This window comes from Hyaena hyaena, unplaced genomic scaffold (genome assembly GCF_003009895.1).
Source record: "Hyaena hyaena isolate Hyena2069 unplaced genomic scaffold, ASM300989v1 scaffold_798, whole genome shotgun sequence".
Classification (NCBI taxonomy): Eukaryota; Metazoa; Chordata; class Mammalia; order Carnivora; family Hyaenidae; genus Hyaena; species Hyaena hyaena.
In genome coordinates, this window is record NW_024081428.1 from 701,425 (window position 1) to 727,837 (window position 26,413).

The 26,413-nt window shown below is 34.6% G+C and overlaps 1 long non-coding RNA gene across 1 annotated transcript; it reads left to right on the plus strand.

Moving 5' to 3' along the window:
- The first annotated feature begins 18,468 nt into the window (after positions 1 to 18,468).
- On the plus strand, positions 18,469 to 20,177 carry LOC120221647. The gene is made up of 2 exons (XR_005525862.1): positions 18,469 to 18,522; positions 19,677 to 20,177. It is a non-coding gene; the product is annotated as an uncharacterized LOC120221647 (long non-coding RNA).
- Positions 20,178 to 26,413: the final 6,236 nt, after the last annotated feature.

Below are 26,413 nucleotides of genomic sequence, written 5' to 3' on the forward strand. Positions count from 1 at the left end.
AATCAGAAGTATTTGGCTGTCTGCGTTGTTGTCAGTTATTCCTGGCACTTCATATGCGTTGGCAGAGTTTACGGTTTGAATGGAAAAACAATTTAGGAAACTGTCACATGGAATTGGAGATAATTATCTCAACATAATCCAGTTAGAGCAAAAAGTTGCAGCAATTTAAAAAACTGTGACAGCGTTGCTCTCGTGTGAGAACAAAATGGTTTAGGGACGCCCGGGTTGATCATTTGGTTGAGTGTCTGGTTCTTGATTTTGATGCACGTCATGATCTACCTGTTATGGGATGAAGCCCAGCATTGGACTTCATGCTGACTGTAGTGCCTGCTTGGGATTCTTTCTCTCTCCCTCTGTCTCTCTCTGCCCCAACCCTGCTCATTCTTCTCTCTCTCTGTCTCTGTCTCTCTCTCTCTCTTCCTCAAAATAAATAAATAAACATTTAAAAAATGGTCTTGCTTGAATGGACATTTATGGTAAGGCAAACCCTGCTCCAATGATAATGGTGTTTTATATATGGAATCAACATTTGATCACAGTCATTAAAGATAGGAAAATGGAGAGCTAAATGTGTACAAATAAAATACACATATTAGGCACACACATATTAGGCACAATTTGAGATGGTAAATTGATGATAAATTAATAAAGGAAATGTGTCTAATCTGAGAAAGTTAAAGCTCTTAACCACTATTCTGTACTATTTATATAATTTGTTAATGCTTTCTCAAGGTTTAGCATTAATCTATAAGACTTTAACTTTATATGAGATTAAAAAGCCATTAAGATGATGGCTATGTAGGGGTACCTGAGTGGCTCAGTTAGTTAAGCAGTGGACTTCAGATCAGGTCATGATCTTGTGGTTCATGGGTTCAAGCCCAGCGCTAGGCTCTGTGCTGACAGCTCAGAGCCTGGAGGCTGCTTCAGATTCTGTGTCTCCCTCTCTCTCTGCCCCTCCGCCACTCACAGGCTGTCTCTATCTCTCTCTCAAATTGAATAAAAATGTTAAAAATATAAAATAAAATTTAAAAAATGATGGCAATGTAAATAATAAAAATACACCACCTGAATTTTGATTTTTATTAAAAATGCCTGAATTTTCTTTGGTTTCTTATTTTTTTCTTAGTATCATCAGCCACTTACAATTCTTATAAAATAAATTAGACAAATCTTTAATGGTAAACTTCATTCAGGCCAAACAAAATAAGCCTTATGCCATCCATTCCTGGTTTGATTCAAATGCAACATAAAAAGTAAAATTTAAATGAGAGTTTAGAGGGGCACCTGAGTGGTTCATTCAGTTAAGCTTCCTACTTCAGCTCAGGTCATGACTCACAGTTCATGAGTTCGAGCCCTGCATCTCGTGCTCTGCTTGTCTGTCTCTCTATTAAAAATAAATAAACATTAAAACAGTATTTTAAAAACATAAATGAGAGTTTAGAATTTTATTTCTTTTGAAAACGAAGCCCAGCATTACTATATTAAATATAAGCTTTGTAAAATAAATCTAAAGTTAATATCTCTAAAGATTAAAAGTAATTTAATTTCCATTGTTTAGTTTGCTATATTGAGAATTGAAATAATTTTTTAAATGTTTTATTTATTTCTGAGAGAGAGAGAGAGAGACAACATGAGCAGGAGAGGGTCAGAGAGAGAGGGAGAGACAGAATCTGAAACAGGCTCCAGGCTCTGAGCTAGCTGTCAGCACAGAGCCCGACGCTGGGCTCAAACCCACTAACCGTGAGATCATGACCTGAGCTGAAGTCGGACACTTCACCGACTGAGCCACCCAGGCACCCTGAGAATTGAAATAATAAGCAACAATGGAAAACAAGATAGATTAAATTTTAGTTTTATAGCAAAAATATAAGACTAAAAATAAAGCAAAACAAATAAAAATCTGATTATAAAAATATATTGTTTTATCTTTTCCCTAATTAAGTAAAAGTTTAGCTATTGTCAGAAGCCAATAGCCTATAAATTCGCTTTCTATAAATTTATTAATCTTATAATCAGGAATAATCATGAGAATAATTACAAAGTAACCTATTTTGTCTCCCCCTGTTCTTCTGCATGAATGTAAACCTCCAACAATCCCATGATTCTACGTTACCTAATACAGATATTCCTATGGTCACTTTAAGTTGCAAGCCACAATTCCTAATCTCTACTTAAAATATGCAGTGTGTAGCTTTTGGGATATCTAAAACTACCAATTTCTTTTAAAGTTATATGTACCCTCTTCTTGCCTGCTACCACTCGCTCCAGAGAAATGCCTGAAATATGTGAAGAGAATGTGGTGAGCTCCCTGTTTCTTGCCCAGTTTTTCTTCTTTCAGGCTCTATCAAGTTTTTGATAGAACTATGACCCATGGTCACTTCAGATTTTTGCATGGTGTCACAACACAGCAGCAGCTTTCTTCAAAGAAATTTTATTAATATTTTCTCATCTCAGTATATTCCCAATTGCTTTAGACCCTTGATGTAAGGCATTTAAATGTGTAAAACTGATCCTTAGTCATTTGTTTTTTTTTGCAGAATGCTCTGTCTCACAGTATAGTTTCATATCTGGTTTGTATTTAAGGGTATCAACTCAAATGTCCATGTTAACACTTTCTTGCCATTGTACTTCCTTTGGAGTAAGGAGAGAAGAAACAGAAGTGGCTAGCAGTCAGATTTCCCATGGCTATCATGCTAGTTCACATGTTGTCTGTGCTACATACCTTTCCATTGCTGTCAGTGTTCTTAGTATTAAATATGTATAAGCAACATTTACTTTAAAAGTACATTTTTTAGGAAATATGGGCACTGTGGAGATATATGCATGACCACTGCATTTCCATGATAACAACTACACATTCAGGAATTAGGTTTTTCCAGATGTAGTAGAGTAGCTCTTTAAAGTGTTTAAACAGTACACAGCAAATTCAGTTCTGTAACCAGTCATGGATATATGCCAGACTGGGCCCTGGCGTGCAGGGCTGGTAAAGCAAAGTGCACAACAATTATGGAAAGACATAAAGACTTTTATACATAGTTTATTTGTCCTACCCCCCCCCATATCTTTTTCATCAATTCTTATTGTTTTCTGTGGCAGTGACTATCTATGGACATCCTATGTGTTTGAAGCAAGTGAACGTCAGTGGACACTTGACATTTGTTATAGCTAATAGTACCCTTAAATGAGTATCAATTGTTTTTGTTCAAAGTCAAGACAATTTCCCACTTGCAATACTTGTAGCAATAAGGATAATTTTGTTCATGTCAGAATAACCTCAATGCTATTTCAAAAGAAATACTTTTGAATTAGTTGTCAATATCACAATAATTATTTGCAGATTCTTTAAAAAAAACAAAACAAAACAAAACAAAACAGAAAATTAGACACCTCTGTACCCAGTGCGAGATTGTAAGAAAAAACTCACTGGAGTTGGGATCAGGCTAGCAGGAATTATTATGGTCAGAAGAACAGTATAAAGGCCCCTCTGCACATTAATGGGAAGCATCTAGTAGATATGCAATATGGGAAGGAGAAAGGGAACTGACCAGAGTAATATCCATCTGTAGGCAATGCAGGAGGACATATATTAAACTTGTAGAGGGGTTGGCATTAGTAGAAGTTTAGACAGTTTCTGCATTATGAGTTAGGAAATCAGAATAGATAGATTCACAGGCTGAGAGAAAAATGATTGCGGTTGTGAGAGCTTGGAGAAGTTCTCTCAGATTGATTCTATTTTCTCCCTGAAATGGGGAAAAAAGAACTCAGTTGAGAGTGAAGAAAAAAGAGAAACTGTTGAGAAGTTATATAGCAATTACACAGAAAAAAAGAGAAAAGTGATTTGTCCAGAGAAATACAATATGAATCCTGTACAATATTAAGGATCCCCTTATATTTTATAATCACAAAATGAGATGAATCAATGTGTTCCTGAATATTATGAGGGGAGCCACGCAAAATAGCAATTTCCTTTCTGTGAACCAGCATTCACTGATAAAATAGTGTTTTAGCATTTACTCACTACTATTTATCTTTGTTATAATTACTGACTCTAAAAAATCATATTTTTATTGATTACATGCTGCTGTTGCTTACAGAAATTGGTAATCAGCCAATCTAATTAATGGGATAGTATCTTCTGTGATGTATAGCTTATTTTGTCTGACTTTCACAAATTGGACTGGCAAATTTCCCATGAAACCTGACCATTTGAAAGCAGTTACCTGTGTGAATGACAATGCTTGTTATTACTTAAAAACTGCAAAATTATGGAATTTCCACAGGTGATTTCCTAATTATCAAATTACCTTCTGAACACTGACTGTTAAGGCAATTTCCAAGGTATTCTGGGGGCATCATGCTTTCAGCATGTTCAAGGCTTCTAAATGGTGTTTCTATATAGATAAGCACAAAATTGCACACTGATACCATGGAGAAAAAGCTAACATGTCCTATTCAAGGAAAAAAAAGATAATTCTCATAAAACACTTTAATAGTCTACTAATAATAGAGATTTGTTTCAAGAATTAGATTTTTTTGGGCAATGCTTAATTTTTCTTCAATGTAAATAAAAATTGAATGATTCTTGTCTCTCATTTCTTTGAGGTGATGCACTGTTTTATTTTTCTCTAATATTTTCCCTATCTTTGACTTCATCTAATATAAAAAAATGAAATTTGGAAACTGTCAATGAAATATCAAAAAAGTATCCTTTAATAATTATGTTCTTTTCCTTCTTTATTTTTATTTTTAAATAAGAACAGTGGTCCTTGTGAACTTATATAAAGCAATTTAATCACTTGAATTTTTAAGGGAAGAGCACCTGGGTGGCTCAGTTGGTTGAGTGTCCAACTCTTGGTTTGGCTCAGGTCATGATTTCACCGTTCAGGGAATCGAGACCCGCATTGGATTCTGTGCTGACATGCAGAGCTTGCTTGGGATTCTCTCTCTCTCTCTTCCCTTCCCTTGCTTGAGCTCTCTGTCTCTCTCTGTCTCTCTCAAAATAAATAAATAAAATTTTAAAAATAAACTAAAATTTTAAGGGAAATATTTATGATATTTTCAAAAATATTTGCTATGAATTTATATTTAATGTGTGCTACACTAGGTGTGCTGGGTGGAGCATATAAAAATAGGTAGACTATCTTGAAGGGAAGTACATAGAATACCTAAGTGTTGAAAAAGTAATGTGTCATAAGGACTTAACCGAAAAAGAGTTTTAAGAGTCAAGGGAGGATAGTGTTGTTTTCTTATTTTCAGGAGAGGCTTATGATGTGAGTCAGTATTTGAACCTTACTTTGAAATGCACAGATGCTTTGGGAAGGCAGGTATATACTTTGACTACTTTGAGATCACACACATAACTTGAGTCATATACAAGGGACATAAGTGTATTTTGATGAAACAAATAAAACTAGGAAGATACTTAGTTGAGAGAATGTAACTCCTAGATAGGGAGTTTTCACATTGTATTTTTTAAATCAAAGTCATCAAGTATATACTGGAAGAAGTGTGGTTTAGCTACTTTGTATAGAAATTCCTTTTCATCTGGGTGTAAGGCTCATTGAGAGAGTTTGAGAGCTAGTAAAACAATGAAATGACATAACAACAGCCTGGGCATTATTGTTATATTTTACTAGAAATTGTAAGAATTGTAAAGAAGAAATAGGGTTAAATAATACTGAGAAGGCAGATTACAGATAGACAGGGGTACAACACAAACTAGATTTATTTTAAAAACTTCAATCTTGGATGATTAGAGTGATATTAATGCCATTAAAAATAAACACATGAGTAGAAAAAGCATTTCAGAAAAGAGAAGATGAGTTCAATTTTGGATGTGAGTTTGAGACCTTCAAGTGAAGACTTTTCTGACTTCTGTAAAATGATCACTTTGAGAATAAATCATAGTTGTAGTTATAAACATGGGATTTATGCACACGTCGGTGATTTAAGCCCTGAAATTGGATAACATAGTCAAGGAGGAAAATACAAAATAGCAAAGAAAACTTTAGGAAAATAATGCTTTAGGGAAAATCAACTCTAAAATTTATATATATATATATATATGAGGTATTTTGAATTCATAAATCCATATATTTTCTTGAGAATTTTACACATTCATGAAGCTTCAAAACATACATATTTTATTTGTTTTTAATTGCAACTTAAAAAGTCAATATATTTTGGTAAGAGTCAATTTTACAAGAACAGCACCATCATTTTATTAAGTTTAATGTTAAGGCAATTATAGAAAACTACTAAATTGGATACAGCCCAATTTTACCCAGACAACAAGAAAATACTTTTATTATAGTTTTTATGCTATGAGGTAAATGTTATAAGATATAGTTATGTATTATTCAAAGATAATTAGTAGCTATGAAATAATTATATATCTAATAAATGTTCATATTTCTGAAATTAATTAACATATAAAAAGCATATTCAAGAATTTATTCAAGGGGTGCCTGGGTGGCTCAGTCATTTAAGTGCCTACTCTTGGTTGTGGCTCAGGTCATGATCTAACAGATTCATGAGTTCAAGCCCTGCATCAGGCTCTGCACTGGCAGCACAGAGTCTGATTAGAATTCTCTCTCACTCTCTCTCTGCCCCTTCCCCACTTGCAGTGTCACTGTCTTTCTCAAAATAAATGAATACACTTTAAAAAATTTAAAGAGAAGAATTTATTCAAAAAGTTAATTGAAATTAAACACAAAATGAGAAAAAATAATATGATTTTTACTCACTAGACTCTTAATCATATTACCATAAAATTGAACTTGTCCCAAGAAAATATAATTTCTATTTAGAAAAATCTGCAATAATAATATAGCTATTTAACATAAAATTCTCCCTAACATTAAGAATTATAACCTTAAAAAAAATATTGAGTTTCTATTTTAGTAATAAAAAATCAGCTAGGTATAAATTTAACCAGGAAGCCAAAAAATTTGTACTTTGAAAATTGTATGATATTGATAAAAGAAATAGAAGATTACAGAAATAAATGGAATGATATACCATGATCATGGATTGGAAGAATTACTATTGTTAAAATGTCCTTGCTATCCAAAGCAATTACAAATTGAATGCAATCCCTGTCAAAATACCAATGGTATTTTTATAGAGCTAGGACAAAGAATCCTAAAATGTGTACAGAATCATAAAGACCACAAATAGGTAAACCAACCTTGAGAAAGAAAACAAAATAGGGGTTGTCACTTTGCTTGATTTCATACTATCCGACAAAGCTATATTAAACAAAACATTATAGTACTAGCATAAATACAGACACATCAATTAATGGGATAAAATAGAGAATTCAGAAATAAACCCACACATATATGGTCAATTAATCTATGACAAAGTAGACAAGAATATACAATGTGGAAAAGACAGTTTTTTCAATAAATGATGTTGAAAAAACTGGACAACAAAAATATGAAACTGGACAATTATTTTACATCATATAAAACATAAATTTAAAATAGACTAAAGGCTTGAATGTATGGCTTACAACCAGAAAATCCTTAAAAGAAGACATACTGAGTAATCCTTTCTACGTCAGTCTTAGCAATATTTTTTTTTGGACCAGTCTCCTCAGGCAAAGAGAACAAAAGTTACAACAAATGGAATTATATCAAACCAAAGAGTTTTTCCACAGTAAATAAAACCTTCCACAAAACAAAAAGGCAACCTAATGAATGAGAGAAAACATTTGCAAATCATACATCTAATAAAGCCTAACATCCAAAATATATAAAGAATTTACACAAGTTAATACAAACAAACAACCCAAATTTTAAAAATGGGAAGAAAACTTGAATAGATATTTTTCCAAACACATGTAGATGTCCAGAAGACATATGGAAGAATGCTCAACATCACTAATCATTAGGGACAGAACAATGAAAACTACAGTGAAATTTCACTTTACATCTGTCAGAATGGTTATTCCCAAAAAGACAAAAAATAATGAGTGTTGGTGAGAATGAGAAAAAAGAACCCTCATACACCATTAGTGGAAATGTAAATTAGTGCAGCCACAATGAAATATAGTATGGTGCTTCCTCAATAAATTAAAAATAAACCTACCATACATTCTAGCAATTCCACTTGTGGGTAATTTTTCAAAGAAATGAAAACACTGATTTGATATATAGATATAGATATAGATAGATATAGATATAGATAGATATAGATAGATATCCTTATGTTTTTTGCAGGATTATTTACAATAGCCAAGATATGGAAGCAATCTGTCAACAGATGGATAAAGAAGACATACATCTGTATATACATATGCATGTATATAAATTCATAAATACCCACATACAAACATACATACTTACATATATACATACATACAATGGAATATTACTGAGCTATTAAAAAAGGAAGAGATCTTGCCACTTATGAAAATATGGGTGGACCTTGATAGTATTATGGTAAAGGAAATAACTCAGAGAATTTCACCTGTATGTAGAATCTAAAATACAAAAACAAACAAAATTGAAAGAAATAGACTCTTAGATACAGGGAACTGTTGGCTTTTCCCCATTCCACTGGTTGTCTTTTTACTTTGTTCATGATTTATTTTGCTGTACAGGTTTATTTTTAGTTTGATATAATCCCATGTATTTATTTTTAATTTTGTTGCTTGTGCTTTAGGTATCTAATAGTTATCAGAGTAAAGATCTTTCCCCTCCTTGTTTAGATTTATTTTAGGTACTTTATTTCTGATGCTAATTTAAAAGGGATTATATTTTTTTAGAAAATTTATTGCAATGTATAGAAATGCTACTGATATTTGTATGTTATCTTTGTGTCCTACAAGTTACTGAATTCATTGATGAGATTTATAAGTTTTTTGATTATATCTTTTGAACTTTCTATATAAAAAAAATCCTGTTGACTGCACATAGAGACAATTTTATTTCTTTCTTACTGTTTCTGATACCTTTTCTTCCTTTCCCCCTCCCGCCCTCACTTCCTTCCTTCCTCCCTTTTTGTCTGATTGCTCTAGCTAGAATTTTCAGTACTATGTTGAATTGGAATGATGAAAGTGGGCACACTTGTCTTGTCCCTGATCTTAAAGGAAAAGTTTCAATGCTTTGCCATTGAATGTGATGTTAGCTGGGGGTTTTTATGGCCTTTATAATATTGATATACATTCCCTCTATATTCATATTGTTGAAAGTTTTTTTATAATAAGTGTATGTTGAATTTTGTCAAATGCTTTTTCTGCAACTATTGAAATGATTATATGATCTTTATCCTTCATTTTGTTGGTATTGTGTCACACTGACAAGTTTTCAGATGTTGAGCCATCCTTGCATCCCTGGAATAAGTCCCAATTGATTGTGTACGACCTTTATAATGTATTGTTGAACTTGGTTTGCTAACATTTTGTTGAGGATCTTTACATCTGTATTCATCAGGAATATTGGCCTATCATTTTCTTTATCTGTAGCATCCTTTTCTGGTTTTGGAATCAAGGTAATGCTGGCTTCATAAAATGAGTGTCTCTCTCTCTCTCAAAATAAATACATAAAATTTTTAAAAATAAATAAAATATAAAATTATTTGTCTTTTGACAATTTAATTAGCACATGTCTTGGTGTTACCCCATTCAGATTCAACCTAGAGTTGTTTGGGTCTCATGGATATTTCTCTTTCAGGTTTGGGAAGTTTTCAGCCTTTATTGCTTTATATATACTTTCTGTCACTTTCACTTTCTGTTCTTCAGAAATTCCCATAATGTGAACCATATTTCTTTTCATTATGTTCCATAAATCATGTAGGTTTAATTTTTTTCTTTTTGCACCTCTGCCTAGCTTGTAATGTCTTATTCTCTAGATAACTGATTGTTTTCTTTTTCATGGTTGAATCTGATTTTGAAACTCTCTACTGAATTTTTTACTTCTATTACAATATTTTTCACCTTTAGAATTTCTGATTTTTGTTTTTTACTAGTTCTATTACTTTATCAATCTTATTCTGTTCATGCATTGTTTTCCTGACTTTGTGTAGTTATCTGTGTGTCTTTTCTTATAGTTGATTGAAACTCTTTAAGAGAATTTTTCTAAATTCTTTGACAGTTCAGAGTTTTAGAGCGTTATCAGTTTCTTTGGTGGTGTCATATTTCCCTGATATTTTATGTTCTTTGATTTCTTGTTTTAATGTCTGCACATTTGAGTAATAATTTCTCTCCCAGACTTTACAGGTTTTGAGCGCAGAAATATTCCCCAGGCAGTTCAGTTCAAGCTTCTGGGTATGTCTGGTGGTAATATTCTTAGGCAGGTGGGGGTCTCCTATTATGACTCATTTTTGGGTGAATCAGCTGTTTAAGCTCTGAGGTTAAGTATGGAGGTGTGCTGCTGACTAAGAACTATTGGATAGGACTCCTGGCTTTTTGCTCAAGTGATGATACACTAAGGGCTTCATGGTTCCCTGGATTCTTTGGTCAGCCTTACTAGATAACTCTATTCAATTATAAATGGGTTGTAAATTAACATCCTTGCCCTGGCACGGCAGCATAACAGAACCCAGGGCCTGTACAACTTGTCTTAGGAATCAAATCAATCAAGTGTATATACCTAATTCCCTGGTCATATGTGGCCACCAGTTTTGCTCTGCATATGAGGAAAACCATAAGCTGTGCTGTCCATTTAAGTGCCATTCTTTTTGCCCCACAGTTGAATAGACTTCTCACCTTCCTCATGCTCTGGCTAGGTTTTCTAGTTGGCTGGCCGAAGGATATATTCAATGATAAGTGGAGCTATGAATTAAATTCTCTTTCAAGCATAGTTGGAGAAGCAGCTGTAAAACTGGTGAAGCTCCTTGCTTGGTGTGCTGTCTTGGTTCTGTGGCCAAACAGGGTCACTGGCTTTGGTCTGCAAACCATTGGCTCTGCCTGCTCTTCTTTCAGCTTGAGCATCGCTAGGCTACATAACTTTCAAGAGTTTTTGCCAGACTTGGAAGTTAGTTCCAGCCCTCTTGCCTGAATGGGAAGAGAAAGGCTACTCTCCATTTCTCAGTCTGTCCAGTTGAGAGGGAACGGAAACTACCTTCAGTCTTGGCAATGAATTAATCTCTCTGCCTTCCTGTACATAGCATGGCAAGTCTCCATGCCTGATACTAGCTTTGATCTGAGAACTATTACTTCCGTGTGCTGGTCTGTTGGCTGGGGCACTGCGGGGACATACAACTTCCAGGAAATATTGCCAGCTCTTATGATCATATGGGACTAGGAAGGCACTCTTTGCAACCACTAGGGCTATGACTCAGCACCTTGCCTGGTTGTGGGTATTGAAGAACAAAAATTCAACCAGGAAACTTAAAGATCAAATTGGCTTTATTCAATGATTCATGACTCAGACAGTATCCCACCTAACAAATAGAAAGTACACTGAAGAATTGTACAACATGGAAGACTTTTATAGACAGAAATGTGGGACAAGGAAGTTATTAGCAAAAGAAAGGTGTATGGAATGGTCACCCTCCCTTAGGAGAAAAGGATATGGGGTCTTATTATGCACATTACATCACTAGTGCTGATTAGGAAATTCCAGACTTATTGGTTTAAAATTCCTCTCCTGGGAGAGGCTGAAACTGCAATCAGGTATTATATCTTAACATAAATTACTCTGTTTTGGTTTTGCAGTTTCTTTTTATCATGGAGAAACCTGTCTCTAAGGTCAACAAAACTCATTTGAGGATTCAAATCAGGACAATCTATACTTTATCAGGTTATCTCATCTACTGCTTCCGCAGTTAAGGAAAACTGCTGGTTGGGATTACAACTCAGTCCTGTAAGTATGAACTCAGTCAACCAAAATCCATTTGCTGGTTGTTGTAATTTCTCCCCTTCTCCATTATAGTCAGATTCTCAGTGATTGAACCCCACACATTTCCCTGCAATCCTCATAGCATGAGATCAGAGTAGGGGCTCCTACGAAGTAACCAACAGAGCTGGGGTGGGGCTTCTGGGTGTACCTGTGGGTACTCTTTCCTCCCTGGAAGAATGAAAGGCTCAGAGGGAACATCCCTAGGTGGCACCGCTATACTGCTACATTGCTACACTGTCCTGGGGGACGATGCAGTCAACCTGTAGCTGTTTCTGTTATCCTTCTAGAGCAGTTTGCCTTGGTATCTGTGGTATGGGGGGTTCTTCAACCTCACCCAAATTTCTGGGACTTTCTCAGTAGTATCTTGTTCTTGATAAATATTAGTTTTCTTCTTGTGAAGGGGAATAAAGTAAAGACCTATGCTGCCATCTAGGTGATGTCACTTCTTGGGACCAATTTTTTAGGCTCTGGTGAATTTATATGGCATAAAACGAAACTAAAATTTGAAAATACAGATACCAACAGAGTATTTATCAAAGAAGAGAAATTCCAGTTGGAAGGATTTCAACTTTACAGTTTTCAACTTTTTTTAAAAAGCAAACTAGATAAATATAATTTTAAGAAGACTAATGTGAGTTTTTAAACTTAAGCACAATATTTTCTAATCTGTACACACAGAGTTTTGAAAAAGAAGAATTTATGACTAAGGTGACATTCTGAATCTAAAAATATTCCTGTTTTACCTATGTGGGTCTTTCTTTTAACTTTTTCTTCCCCCATGCTATACGCTCCTCCCTAGACACAGCCGCATTCCACAGTTATTCTAGTAGTTCACAAACAAGATAAATATCTCCTTCCCTGACATCTTCACTCAGCTCTAGACCTTTTTACTCCTGTATTCTTAACATGGATATCCCCAGGCTTCTTTAATTTCACATGCTCAAAATCAGTATTCACCGCCATGGATTTTTAAATATAATCTCTACCTTGATTAGTTTTGAGGTCATTCATCCAGTCATGTAAATATACTTCACAAAAAACTTTTATTCTCCCACCTCACATTCAATGTTTCAATAAATATTATTGATTCAACCCCCAGAAGTTCTCTTTAATATATATTTCTCTTCTTCAAGGTAATTTGAATGTTTTAGATCAAGATCTCTTAGTTTCTTATTAAAAAAAAATATCAAAGCATATGTATAAATAAGAACGGGGTAAACATTTTCCAGAAGTGATAAAATATATCACGACATATTTGGCAAGGAGTTCAATTTAACTGTACATACAAATTATGCAAATTAAAATACCTTTGAGTAGTTGTTTTGCATATGTTCATTTAGAAAAGAATAAAATAAAAAGAATTTAATAATTCTTGTACTGATAGTGATACACTTAGACAACATTGGCACATTAAATTTTTTTTCAATTTATTTCAAATTTGTGCAGCTACAAGTTTAAAGAGGTATAAAAATTCAGATCTTTTAATCTAGTGAGCTTTTCTCTAGACTCTTAAAAATATATTCCTAAGAAGTTTTCAAAATATGAAAGAATATATATTCAAAGAGATATTCACTTACCATTCTTTATAATTGTGAAATAATAAGAGATAGACTGTAAACAAAATTAAATTTTCAAGAATAAGAGTAGCCTAATTACTTTTCTACTAGTGTTTATAAATGTGAGATATGAATGTTTACCTATGGAAGAAGCATAGCAAAAAAAAAAAGCTTTCTTATGAATGGTGAATTCAAGATCCTAGAGTCCAAGGTTAATTAGACTATTCAGATTTGTTTCATATTCTAAAACAGAATGCATAAAATTACATAATTTCCTCATATTTTACTTTTCTATAAGCTGAGTACTTATGTTTAATAAATAATATCCATTTTAATGCTTTTTCAACAAGTATAACTCTTTCATATATATATATTTTTTTTCTTTTCCTTTACGGTAATTTATTTCTTTTGATAAACAGAGAGTGAGAGTGCTTGCTTATGCTAGCAGGGCAGGGACAGAGAGAGAGTGAGCCAGAGAATCCCAAGCAGGCTCCACGCTGATAGGACAGAGCCTAACAAGGCGCTCGATCTCAAAAACCAAAGTATCATGACCTGGTTAGATTTTTAACCAACTAAGCCACCCAAGCACCCTTCTTGTATATATATTTTAATCATTAATCACTAAAAACAAACTTAGCATTATTAAGCTTACAGAAAAAGGAGTTTATATTCATATTTCATAAATGTTCCTTATTATTTAAACTAATAATTCAACTTATGGGAAAACTAAATTTCCCCCCACCTGAGTTGTTTCTAACTGGAAAACTTTGGAAAATGCATATTCTATAATAGAATATTGATAAAGTAGATACTAGTACACCTATGTAATAGAGTAACAAATTCTTATCTACAATTATGTAGTATAAGAATATCTAATGATGGGGCACCTGGGTGGCTCCATTGGTTAAGCATCCCTCTTTGGCTCAGGTCACGATCCCATGGTTTGTGAGTTTGAGCTCTGCATTGGGCTTGCTGCCCTCCGTGCAGAGGCCTTTTCAGATCCTCCACCTCCTCCCTCTTTGCCCCCTCCTTCCCGTGCTCTCTCTCAAAAATAAACATTAAAAAAAGTTTTAAAGAATATCTAATGATATTGAACTGTTGTATTGCATTCAATTATGATCAAATTTTTGTAGATAAGAAATACAAGAAACATGACCATTTGACTGTGACTGCCCATTTTACTACACAACATTGTTAATAATAAATGATCTCTGGGCAGTACTCTGAGTTGGAGAACTTTGCTGTCCACAGGACCAGCTACATCATTTGTAGGCTTAGAGCATAATCAACTACAGAGTTCCTTTTTTAAAACTTATTAATAATTTTAAGAGAGCAGAGGATAAAATCAAGCATGGGTCCCTTTGGCCAGGTCCCTATGATGCAATATTAATATTAATATTAAGTTGGATTTTGGAAGCTTGAAAAACATGATAGCCCACACAAATTGAAGTAGAATTAGCAGGGCTGCCATGGCTAACCATGTGGGTATAGATCAAAAGTCTAAGAAAAATGGGAATTTGATAATGGATATATTATGCAAGATCAAAAACCCCACATGGTTACTATGTTCCATGGGAGGACTCAGAGCTTTCTTCCATTACCATAGTAATAAGGAATGTTCCATTAGGAAAGGTTATAGGCCAGGGCTGATAATAGGAAATTCTATTACAGAACTGTGCTTCCTAATGCAGGTGATAAGATTACAAAATAATAGAGGCCAGATATTGGCCAGTAACCATCAGAGTAAAGATGGATAAATGTATTTTAATAAGTGACAAGGTCAAATTGGTAGTTTGGAGTGTCTGACCTTCAGAGAATTAAGCAGATACTTATAGAGTATAGTGCCCCTAGAGGCAAAAAAAAAAAAAATGTTCAGTTTATTAAATCCAAGGAAATAGCGAAGTAGACACCTACTCCATTAAAGTCTCTATGAGTGTGTCATAGGAGACACGTCTTGGATATACCCTCTGTCTCCTTTGCATTTCTGCTAAGCTTATATTTCTGAAACTGATTTTCTAGCCCTTTTCCCTTTTATTACAGGAGCTAAGGTGTTCCTAAAATGTGTCTTCAAAGGCCTTCTGTCTTTTACAATCTATGCAGTTGATTACTAATAATAATATGATGATAATAATAACAATCAATAATTTAAAAGTAAAAATCGTAAATAGTTAAAAGCAAATAGATAATATTCTTTTTATTCGAGGCTTCTAAAATTATCAACAAAAGTAAGTTAGGTCTAAAATTCTTAAATTATACTTGAACTATAATTTCAAGTGCTAGAGCTCTTTAAAAACGCAGTGTTTCACTTTTTACCTAGATGCAGTGGCAGTCTTTCGTAGACTGGAGTCTTTCTATCCTTGATGCCACAGCCCCGCAGTGGCCATCGCCACCCTAACTTATACCAGTAATGAAGTTCCTTCCTCCACCTGACTGGTGAGTGTTCCAGTTCCAAAATCTCAGTTTAGGAGTCTCCTTCCTCTATTCCTTATATAAAGCATCAAAGTGTTTCTACTCAAAGCAGGGATAAGAAATGGGATTGGTTGTTATCAGTTAATTTGCCAGATGATCACAAGAAGCAGAATTTAAGAAACAGATTGGGAAAGGAAAAGGCAAACCAAAGGTCCATTATGAAGGACATTGGTGTGGGCAATGTTAACCATTAGCACTGCTGATTCATTTTTACCCTTAAAATGTCTATCAAATGCAACTGGAATTGTTGACCTAAAGCAGAAAACTATGAAGCATTTATGACATGCATCTCATTGTTTGCAAGTTCCTCTCCTGGGGGATCTCTGCATTTTCTGCCTGTCCTTGGCTATGGAGTAGACCCTCCCTGCTCTAGAGCTGGCAGTGAATCAGAAAGCAGAAGCCATGGTACAAACTTGAGATGAGAAGCTAGTACATGTAGTGAATCTGATCTCTTAAAAAAAACCGACCACCAAAGCTAAAACTGAATTTAGATTGGGCTGGAAGACTGTACCACCCACTATAACCAATGGCATCTGCTCTACCTCACTTTTAATCTTGTAAGGTACTTTGTTGTGGTTGTTGTTATTTTACACCTCACCAGTGTCCTCTTAATCCCTCTCTTGTTCTTGGTCTTTCTCAGTTAAACCATGTGAGTCCTTTAATTTTGTATTACTTGGTGTTTTGGACTGAAGAGAGATACCTGCTTGTTTAACTAGAGATACCAAAGAAATATAACTTACTAGATGTTTTGGAAAAGGTCCCTAGAGCAAAACATTCAGGTTTGTAACCCATCTGTACAGCTATAAAACACTATGTTCAAATGCAGTTAATTATCAAATGCTGGTATTTACAATCTAAATTCTGTTGTCCAAAAAAAACATCAAATAATTCATTTAATTTTCTCACATATGCAACTTGAACTTACATTACATCTCACAATAAAAATACACAGAAAATAGTTTAGATCTTACATTGAAGGGTTTATCTATTTGGAAACAAAGTGCCATTTTATAAAAATAAAAATAAATTCAAAATAAAACCCAACCAAATGTATACAAGTTCTTAAATGATCATTCTAATTTTGTCTTATAAAAAAGATACTTTGTGTTAAATAAATGCAAAATTATTTAGGATGAGAAATATATATATTTGCTTAAAATCTTCATGACCTAGTTCATTGTACTCTAAGAGGACTATTTTTTCAGAAATATAAAATATATTTCTTTGAGTTATAAAGTTAAATTTATGAAAATGATTTGTAATTTGTTGAAATACATTTGACACTGTAAATTTTTTAAATATCCAGTGAAATATTTTTCTTTACATTGTTTCAGAACAGAGCAAATGCCTCAGGGGAAATGCCAAGCATTTTTTCTTTAACTGACAAATAATTTTATGGCACTAGTTATTAAATGTCTTGAAAACATCAATTTTATATCAAAGTCCTATCAAATAGACAATTTTAATGAATGTCTATTCTTATTTTTGTTTCTAAAGGCCATAAAACTCAAATAATATGAAGTAAAACAAAAGAATTATGTTGCTAACAAAACAATGAATAATTTCACTGAACTGTCTTGTTAAATATCTTGGACTTGACACATTGTTGGTTATGATGACAGGTTACATGGAATTACAGTTCATGCTCAGTTGGCTGATATTACATGTGATCAGAATGTTTCAAGCAAGAGAATGTTAAAAATTCATGCTGAACTAAATGTTGAATGGATAGAAATATATTAAGAACTGCACTTTCCATTTTTAATATATGATGATGCTGTTATATATGGGAATTTACATGTTGTATAATCTTACTTTGCTAAGGATTTCAAAACACTAAGCAAGTACATCAAAAGTAAAGCCATCTGTTTGAATACCTTGCTTATCCTTAACAATTGTGGCAAGTTAGGCTTTCCGGGTAGCAAACTCAGAGATGTAGAATAACATATGGAAGTTTTTTCAGGAATATCCTGAGGTAGAAATCTCTGAAAGTGAAGGAAAAGAAGCTGGATTGGGTGGTAGGAGAAGTGAGGTGTGATGCCGTCTCAACAAATACCTCAGCCAGTTCTGAGGGGATTGCTGAAACTGGAATGGCCCATTCAGAATGATTCTGAACTGGGGTGAGAAGGCTGGCCCTTTGTGTATTCATCTAACAGTTGTCATTGGTCGGGTGACCTGGGTGGCTCAGTCGGTTAAGTGTCTGACTTTGGCTCAGGTCATGATCTCATGGATCTCATGGTTCCTGAGTTCGAACTTTGCACTGACAGTGCAAAGCCTGCTTGGGATTCTCTCTCTCCCTCTTTCTCTCTGCTCCTCTCCCACTCTCACTCTCTCAAAATAAGTAAATAAACTTTAAAACTTTAAGGTTGTCTTTGGTTGCAGGCAGCCTCAGAAAGGCAACATAACCTTAACCAAAGCTATTTTCCTTAAGTGAGGCAAATCCAGAATAGGTCTGCCAACTAACAGTCTGTTGGGAGAGATACAAAGAACTTAAGTGGGGGGAACGTCATTTCATTCCTATGGAGGAATCTGATAGCGCATCACACAATCCACTACAATTTACCCCTTATGCTACACTGGAAGTAGAACATATATGAGCTCCAAGATTCTAACCTGTTATTTTCTGAAGGAAAGCATGAAACAGCAAGGTTAGTGGGACAAATCGTATCCCTTACTACTACAGTTGGGCTCTGGGCTTAACCAGCATGCAGTCTTCCTTACAATCTCTCTCCCTATCATCTATCTCTCTTCTATGTTCCTGTCAAACTCAAGTGATAATTCTGCTAGTATCAGCAGTTAACTGGTGGTGTAATCCAGAATCTCATTCATCAGTGGAAGAATATAGTATTTGCAGCATGTCCAGCTGGTTCTGGTCTTTTTTGGTTGATGTTAAGACAGAAGGAAGATTCAACATAGCTCCAGGCAAAATTATAAATGAATACTGAGGTCTGTTCCAAGCAAATACAAACTTTCTCAGCTCCTCTTTTCTGATAGAAATGGAAAAGAACCAATTTGCCAGATCAATGGCTACATACCATGTACTAGAGGTCATGTTAATTTTCTGCAGCAAATATATTACATCTGGCACAACAGCTGCTTTTAGGTTATTACCTGGTTGAGTTTGCAGTTATCTACTGTCATCTTCCATCTGTTTTTTTGTTTGTTTTGTTTTGTTTTGTTTCGTTTCTGGAGCCAGATGGTAAATTAAATGGAAACAATGAATTCTTGGATCCTTTAGGTCTTTAAGACCTACTAATTTTAGCTATTTCTCCTGGGATTCAATATTGTTATTTATTTATTTAATTGGCTGGGGGCTCATATGTTTTTAATATCTATGTTTATTTATCTTGTCCTGAAAACAAACATGAAGTTTCTTAATTAGAGATCAGACTTATTATTACTGTAGTAACAGTACTGATTATCTGTATTCCAGTCCCCTGGGATGATTCGATGGGGGCAAATGTCACTGGCACATGTACAGGAGAAAAACCCTGAAATCATGCATCTAACAGCTTATATAGGAACTCCTTTATAGCACTCCTATCTCATTCCTCAAAAAAGCCACCTCCCTGAGAAAAGAAGACCTTCTTTTTAATGTAAAAAAAATCTTCTCTTAGAAAATAAGAGCGAGTCCTTGTTTTTACAACATTTTGAAATATAAACAAATGGTTCAGAGTTTTATTACCTTTAAGAGAGAATAATATATCTATAGATATAACACCCTTATAATGTGAAGAACAAATAGTTTTGGGGAAAATGGCACATTCTTTGTCTTAATAGCATTTCAATTGTGTTTCCTCAGAAAGTCCTGACAATGCAGAAACCTGAAAATTTCTTCTTCACAGAAACTGGCATTTTTAGTGTTGCACCTGGATTTTGCTATGAAAGCTCTTACCTTGCAAGGCAAGGAAAAAATGGAAAATCCTTCCAATTACACAGTGTGTCTATTTCAATTACATATTTGGTGATTGGAGAGATAGCCATGTGATGGTTTTGCAGACCCAGTGGACTCACTGTGAGCCTAACCCACACAATATGCTTATGTATCCATGTGCCTCATGTCTCCACCATAACTGTGCCTCATCATTATACTCTGGTGTTTTGCATACCATTGTAAACTTAAAACTTGAATAAATAGTCATAGGTCTCTTTGAGAAATGAATGCCCAGGAGTCATCGTACAGTTTTTCCTCCTGAAGACCCAGACTCAGCCTCAATCACTGTGTTCTCTGTATGAATATTACCTCAAAATTGACAGTTAGGCAAGAAGTCATGGCACTTTATTAAATAATTGCTCTCAGTCACCTGATTGCCTGTTTTTCATTATATAAACTGAGCATTATCTCTGGTGACTGCCCACCTATATTTATCCTCATAGGGAAGCCATGTTCTATTAAGAAATTCCATAACACTAATGGATCAGTCTCCCACATTGCCCTTTCTACATTGTCACTGATTTTGGCAACTTTGTTCACTTGATTTCTGCTGATTAAGCATTGATAGCATTGGGAGACACTTGCTCCTACTAAGAAGGAGTAGAAATCTATTGTAAACTCAGAGAGTTTAGAATAATCTAGACATGTAAAATTGGGGAGGAGGAATCAGTGCACATATTCCAATCCCAGGTGGCAAAATCTCATCCCTTCTCAACTGGGGTTCTTGATCTTATCATTTCATATATATATATAATTTGAAAGATGAAACCTCTATGGAGTTCTGATCCTTTAATGATTAAGGTCTCAGGTTTTTCTTCCTTCTGGTCGCAGAAATGGAGAGTCTTCCTATATACTAACAAGAGGTTCTTCTGACTTTCATGGTAAAGACTTAATTGTTAATTAATCACTCTTCTTTATTTCTTCTCTTTTTTTCAAAGCCCCCTTTGTGCTTGGCAATGGCAACTCAATTCCAAAGCCCTCATAGTTACTAATACCTCATTATTTTTCTTTAATATCTTCTCAAATTATTCCCATTGGTATCTGCTAGTTAATCTCTCAGCAGAATATCATTTCAGTTTGCCACCCCAAAAAAAATGTTAAAAGTTTACTATTAATTACTTAATGCCAGGGCCTATTATTGTTGCCTATTAATAGGGATGGTGATATCATTGCCAGTGGAACAGCAGTTAATCCCAAATCTTACCTTAGTGTCTACTTTCTCAAACCATATTGATACCAGATATCACATGCTGATATCCACAAGAAGAATATTCTGCAAATCTTATTAAAGCAGAGCCTGAAATGGAGATTAGAATGTAGAAGGTTAGTTAAGGAGTGTTATTGGAATTCTCATTACTGAAGGGGAAACTATGATGCAATTTGAGCAGATAGAATACAAAGACTGTAATATGGTTTCAGTGAAGGTCCCAGGTAGCCCCAAGGAAAATTTTACAGATACAAGTTAATTGTGAATTGTGGCAAAGAGACTTGGCATCCATACCCTTGTATTGGCTATTCACTATTTTGAATTATTATTTCAAGAGGGCATGATCTTGGGTGAGGCTACGCTTTTTAGCTGAAGCATTTCTTCAAGAAAGCTGAGAGCCAAAAGGTATCTACAGATAACATGCCCAGCAGCTAGGGGACTAAGTCCTGAAGAAGAATTTGGTTGATGCAGCCTGGCAGCTATTTTATCTGCTATTATAGAGAGATTTCTGCCTTTATATATATATATATATATTTTTATTTATTTCTAGGAGAGAGAGAGAGAGACAGCGTGAGCAGGGGAGGGTCAGAGAGAGAGGGAGACACAGACTCTGAAATAGGCTCCAGGCTCTGAGCTGGCAGTCAGCACAAAGCCCGACACGGGGCTCAAACCCATGAACCGCGAGATCATGACCTAAGCGAAAGTCGGACGCTTAACCGACGAAGCCACCCAGGCGCCCCGAGATTTCTGCCTTTTTAATCTTTTAAAAAGTACATTTGATATTTACTCCTTGGGTCAGCTGTTGTCAGCATGGACCTTGTTATGGGTGACAATGTTCCCTCAGTGTTGAACTCCTAATTCTCAATACCTCAGATTCTGAACTTATCTGGAGATAAGGTTTTATAGAGGCATTCAAATTAAAATGATGTCATTAAGATGGGCTTTCCTCCAATGTGACTGTGTCTTTATAAAGAGACGACATTTCAACATCCAGAAATGCACAAGAGAAGATGGTGTGAGGAAAAAGCTGTATGAGGAGAGAGGATTGGAGTGATTCATCTTCAAGCCAAGGAACTCCAAAGATTCCAGCAAACTACCAGAGCTAGGAGGAGGAGGCAAAGAAAGATTCTTCTATGGGTTTCAGAAGATCATGGCCTTCCCAACACTATGATTTGGGGCTTCTAGCCTCTGGAACTGGAACCCAATAATTGTTATTTTAAGACACTCAGTTTGTGTTCTTCATTGTGGCAAGTACATGAGAAACTAATACAGACTCTAAAATAAATAATATAACAATTCACTAAGACTGTCTCTTAGTTAATTATGTTCTCTATTAAAAGTTATTCCTTTAGATAGATGATATATAATAAAAATATAATTGAAGACAAAATATGAAACATTTATGAGATCATTGAGATTTGTAACATTAGAACAAATCTGAAGAAAGTAATTTTATGTATTGATAATTAAAGAATGTGAGAACAGGTTGTGATATTAAGTTAAATGGTTTGGATAGTCCTCCCTGAAAAGGCAATGTTTAAGCAAAAAAAAAAAAAAAAAAAAAAAAGCATGTGCCTTAAGTTGGGACCAAGCCTGATGAGCTACAGGAAAATTAATGAATCCAAAGTGACTAGAATAAGTAACATTACAGGTTGAGTAGCAGGAGAGGAGTTCAGGAACCAGATCTCAAAGAAACATAATGGTCAGTGCAGAAAACATGCAGCAAGTAAAATGGAATTCTGATGCAGGGCTTTGAAGAGAGGAGTGACATAATCTGATTATCATTTTGACAGCATCACCTAAGTTGCTTGTTAATCGCCATTAAAAGGGTAAAGGGTAGAAGCAGGGCCAAAAGTTAGGAGACTGCAAGCATCCAAGTGAGAAATAATGGTCTGGATCAGAGTGGTGGCACTATGATAGATTCTGACGGATTTGACCTTACTTAATTGTAGAGTTGATTAAGAAGTCTCTGGGTGACTATTGTCTTGAATCTGGTGGTGAAATTGAAGTTGCCATAGGTCAGCAGGGACAGCAGCTGGGAAGAAAAGATGGCTGTGAATCAACAGAGTGAGAACAAACCGAAACCTCTGAGGACAAAGCAAGTGGATCCCACAAGAACGAACTGAAACCCCCAGGAACAAGCTGAAATCTACACTTGACTTTTGATCAACTCCAACTTGATTCATGCATACTACCTCCAGATGAAACAAGTGCACTTTTTGCCCTGCCCCTGTATATTCATTTGCCTGAAATTGCCAGAACTTGAAGAAACTTAAGGAAGAGATCTTGGGAAGGTAGAAGAGCTGTGGAACTGACTGGTGGCCTACACCGACAAGATGTGCCAGCATGTCAGTGAGCCATATCAGTTGCAATGGCACCTGATGCCCCATCCAAACCCTTATAGTAAAATGCCTGCTGCTCCAGCACCACCTTTCAAACACTCATGCATATAAAGTTCATGCCGAACCCTACCTAGCCTTTAATCATGCAGAAATGAAATTCTAAGAAGATTTGTTTCACATTGCTAATTTGACACAGAACAAAATCCAGCAAAATGTACCCTTTTTCAATGTGGTATCACCGTAAAATCCTTTTAAGCATATTTAACTCTTAAAAGTCAAGAGAAAAACCATGCTTTCATTTAACATGATACAAATAACTCTCATACAACTTAAAATACACTAATTTTCTTTATGTAATATATCACATGTATCACCTCCCTCTCATAAATCACCCTTTCCATCTTTGGGTGATGGTCATTCTAGCTGAATAATAGCCACTTTAATACTGAGGGATTTAATAATGCAACTTTAATACTGAGGGATATGTTTAAGCACTATTGACTTATGTTAGATACTATGAGAATGGTAGAGGGTAAAACAAATAGTAAATTATTGGTTGACATATGAACATATATACCTTTGTCAAAGTAAGGAAATATTTATTTTATTACGGGATTTGTTTCTGCCACTGGTCACATGGTCCTAGTTGCTATTTATAATATCTTCCACAGCCTCTTCTTTAAACTACCCTTCCCACACTAAATTAGCACAGTATTTCACTGAATTGTATAAAAAAGCATGGCCAAACTGGATGCTACCTAAAGGATTCCATGCATTTAAGTTCCATTTGGATGGAACAAATGCTGTGTCTTTGGTGACAGATTAGGAACCTTTACTGGCCTCTAAAACAACAGGGCCCAAATTTGGGGTGATTGGAGGCAAAATGTTTACTAAGAAATCATTCAGAATAATAGTAACAGAAAAAAATTTCCAGTGCACCTATGGCTCCATTCTTTGATTCTCAAACTCATAAATTCTAGATATAGGAGGAATATCACTGGATATTGGTGTATGATTTAGAATATACATATATCATTTTTGGAGGGTGCTACCTCAGCTTTACAAGGTGTTGCTAACTGATGTCTTATCTGACTCTCTAAAAGACTTTTTTTTTAAAATCAGAGTAGATGCTTTAGTGTAAAAGAAATGAACTAAGACCAGAAAATTTCATAAGCAAGAGGCCATTTCCAAACTTTATTTGTTATAAAATGAGTTTGTTTATAGGAAACTATTTTATGTAAAATACCACGATGGTGAATAATTATTTTCTAAGTCCAAATATAGTGGTTTTGTCAGAAGCTCTTTGAGCAGGAAAGGGAATTTCATATTCAAAATAAATGCCTAAACCTATGAGTAAAAGCGTGGCTCCTTTCCATGACAGAAGTGATATAACTAGCATCTGGTTGTTCCGTTTAGCAAACAGTGTCAAACCTGGGACTCCAGTTTGATATCAGATGCTGAAAAATGAGCTACTCAGTAGTGGTTATAGTCACATATGTCCTGGTGAGAAGTCTTTGCCTAGTATATATTTACAGGCAAATGGCACTGCTGCTATTATTACTAGACTGCATCCTTACTAACAAACATTGTAGCTTCCAAGAAACTTTTGGACTCTAAAGGGGTTTTTAGAGTTAGCCAAGATTATTATTCTTGTTCCTGATATTTCATGTCATATTTTCTCTTTACTAACAGTTGTGAAACATTAATACTTAACGATCTTACATGTGTCTGCCTGACCTTCTGCCCATCATGCATCATGAGACGCACACACAGGGATGTGCACACAATCCACATATCCCTAGATCTCACTCCTAGATCCAATCTAGTTATATATTAATTTTTTATGACATCACTAATCACTATATGTATAATAGTGTATAAGTAGATAAATATTGTTTACAACTAATTCGCTTAATGTTCTATGTTTGTTACAGTTTTTCTTATATTTTTATATCCTCCTGAAATATTGATCGAACTGTTTTTATACTTGCTAATTTAAAAATGTGTCTTACTTTATAATGTTGCATTTTGTTTCAGAGGTTTTATTATAATAAAACATAACATAATAAATATTCTATGTAATATAATGAAATATATCCCCAGGAATGACTACTTAAGTAATACCATCACAACTATGATTTCATTTGTGAGAGATAGTTTTTGCTAATAATTTAGTGCGTATGCTTACATAATTGTTCCAAAGTACACATGCATATGTGTGAATTTCATATTGCAAACTCCAATAATAAATATATGAACAGAAGTAGCACAAGATGATTATGAGTACAATTCTGGAGACAACATGCTTAGTTTTAAATCCTACTTTTCCCTGTTTCTTTATCTGTACAATGAGATACATTAATAACTCCATTAGTTTTGAGATATGTATGTAACTTTATATATTGCAATTATGTAATATATGTTTAATATTATATGTACATATATATTATGTATACATAGCACTAGATCAGTTCTTAGTACATAATGTAGTTTTTTCCAATCTATCATTCTGTACACTTGCTTTCTTAGTATCATGGGCAAGTTTCTGTGTCAAAAGTATAAATATACCTAAAAATAAACAGTCTTGACTGTCTCATCCTGAAAAGCACCCCAAATCAGATAATGTTCATATAAAACTATGAATAAATTGTATAAAATCAAGGGTGTTGTACCTCTGAGATACTTTGGTTTTCTTTGTGAAAGTATGCTTGATTCACTGGTAAAGAAGCACTATTTTCTAATAATGAGTCAACAAAAATAGTGATGGCTTCCAATAGATGAGTAAGAAACAGAATTTGTGAGGCAGAATATGAAAAAAATCTAAGCTTCAACATTAGCCATTCTCATTATCAGTTAACACATGGGGGAACATATCACAGTATAAGTAAATCTCCTCTAAAATATAAATAATAGAGATATGGATAACTAAGGTAGATTTGTTTTCAGCTGAGCGCCTGGTGTGGGCCCTTTCTGTTTCTCTCCAAGACTGGGTGCTGGACCTGCCTTCTTTAACACCTAGTCATAATCTTTTTTTTTTTTTTTTTTTTTTGTTTTAT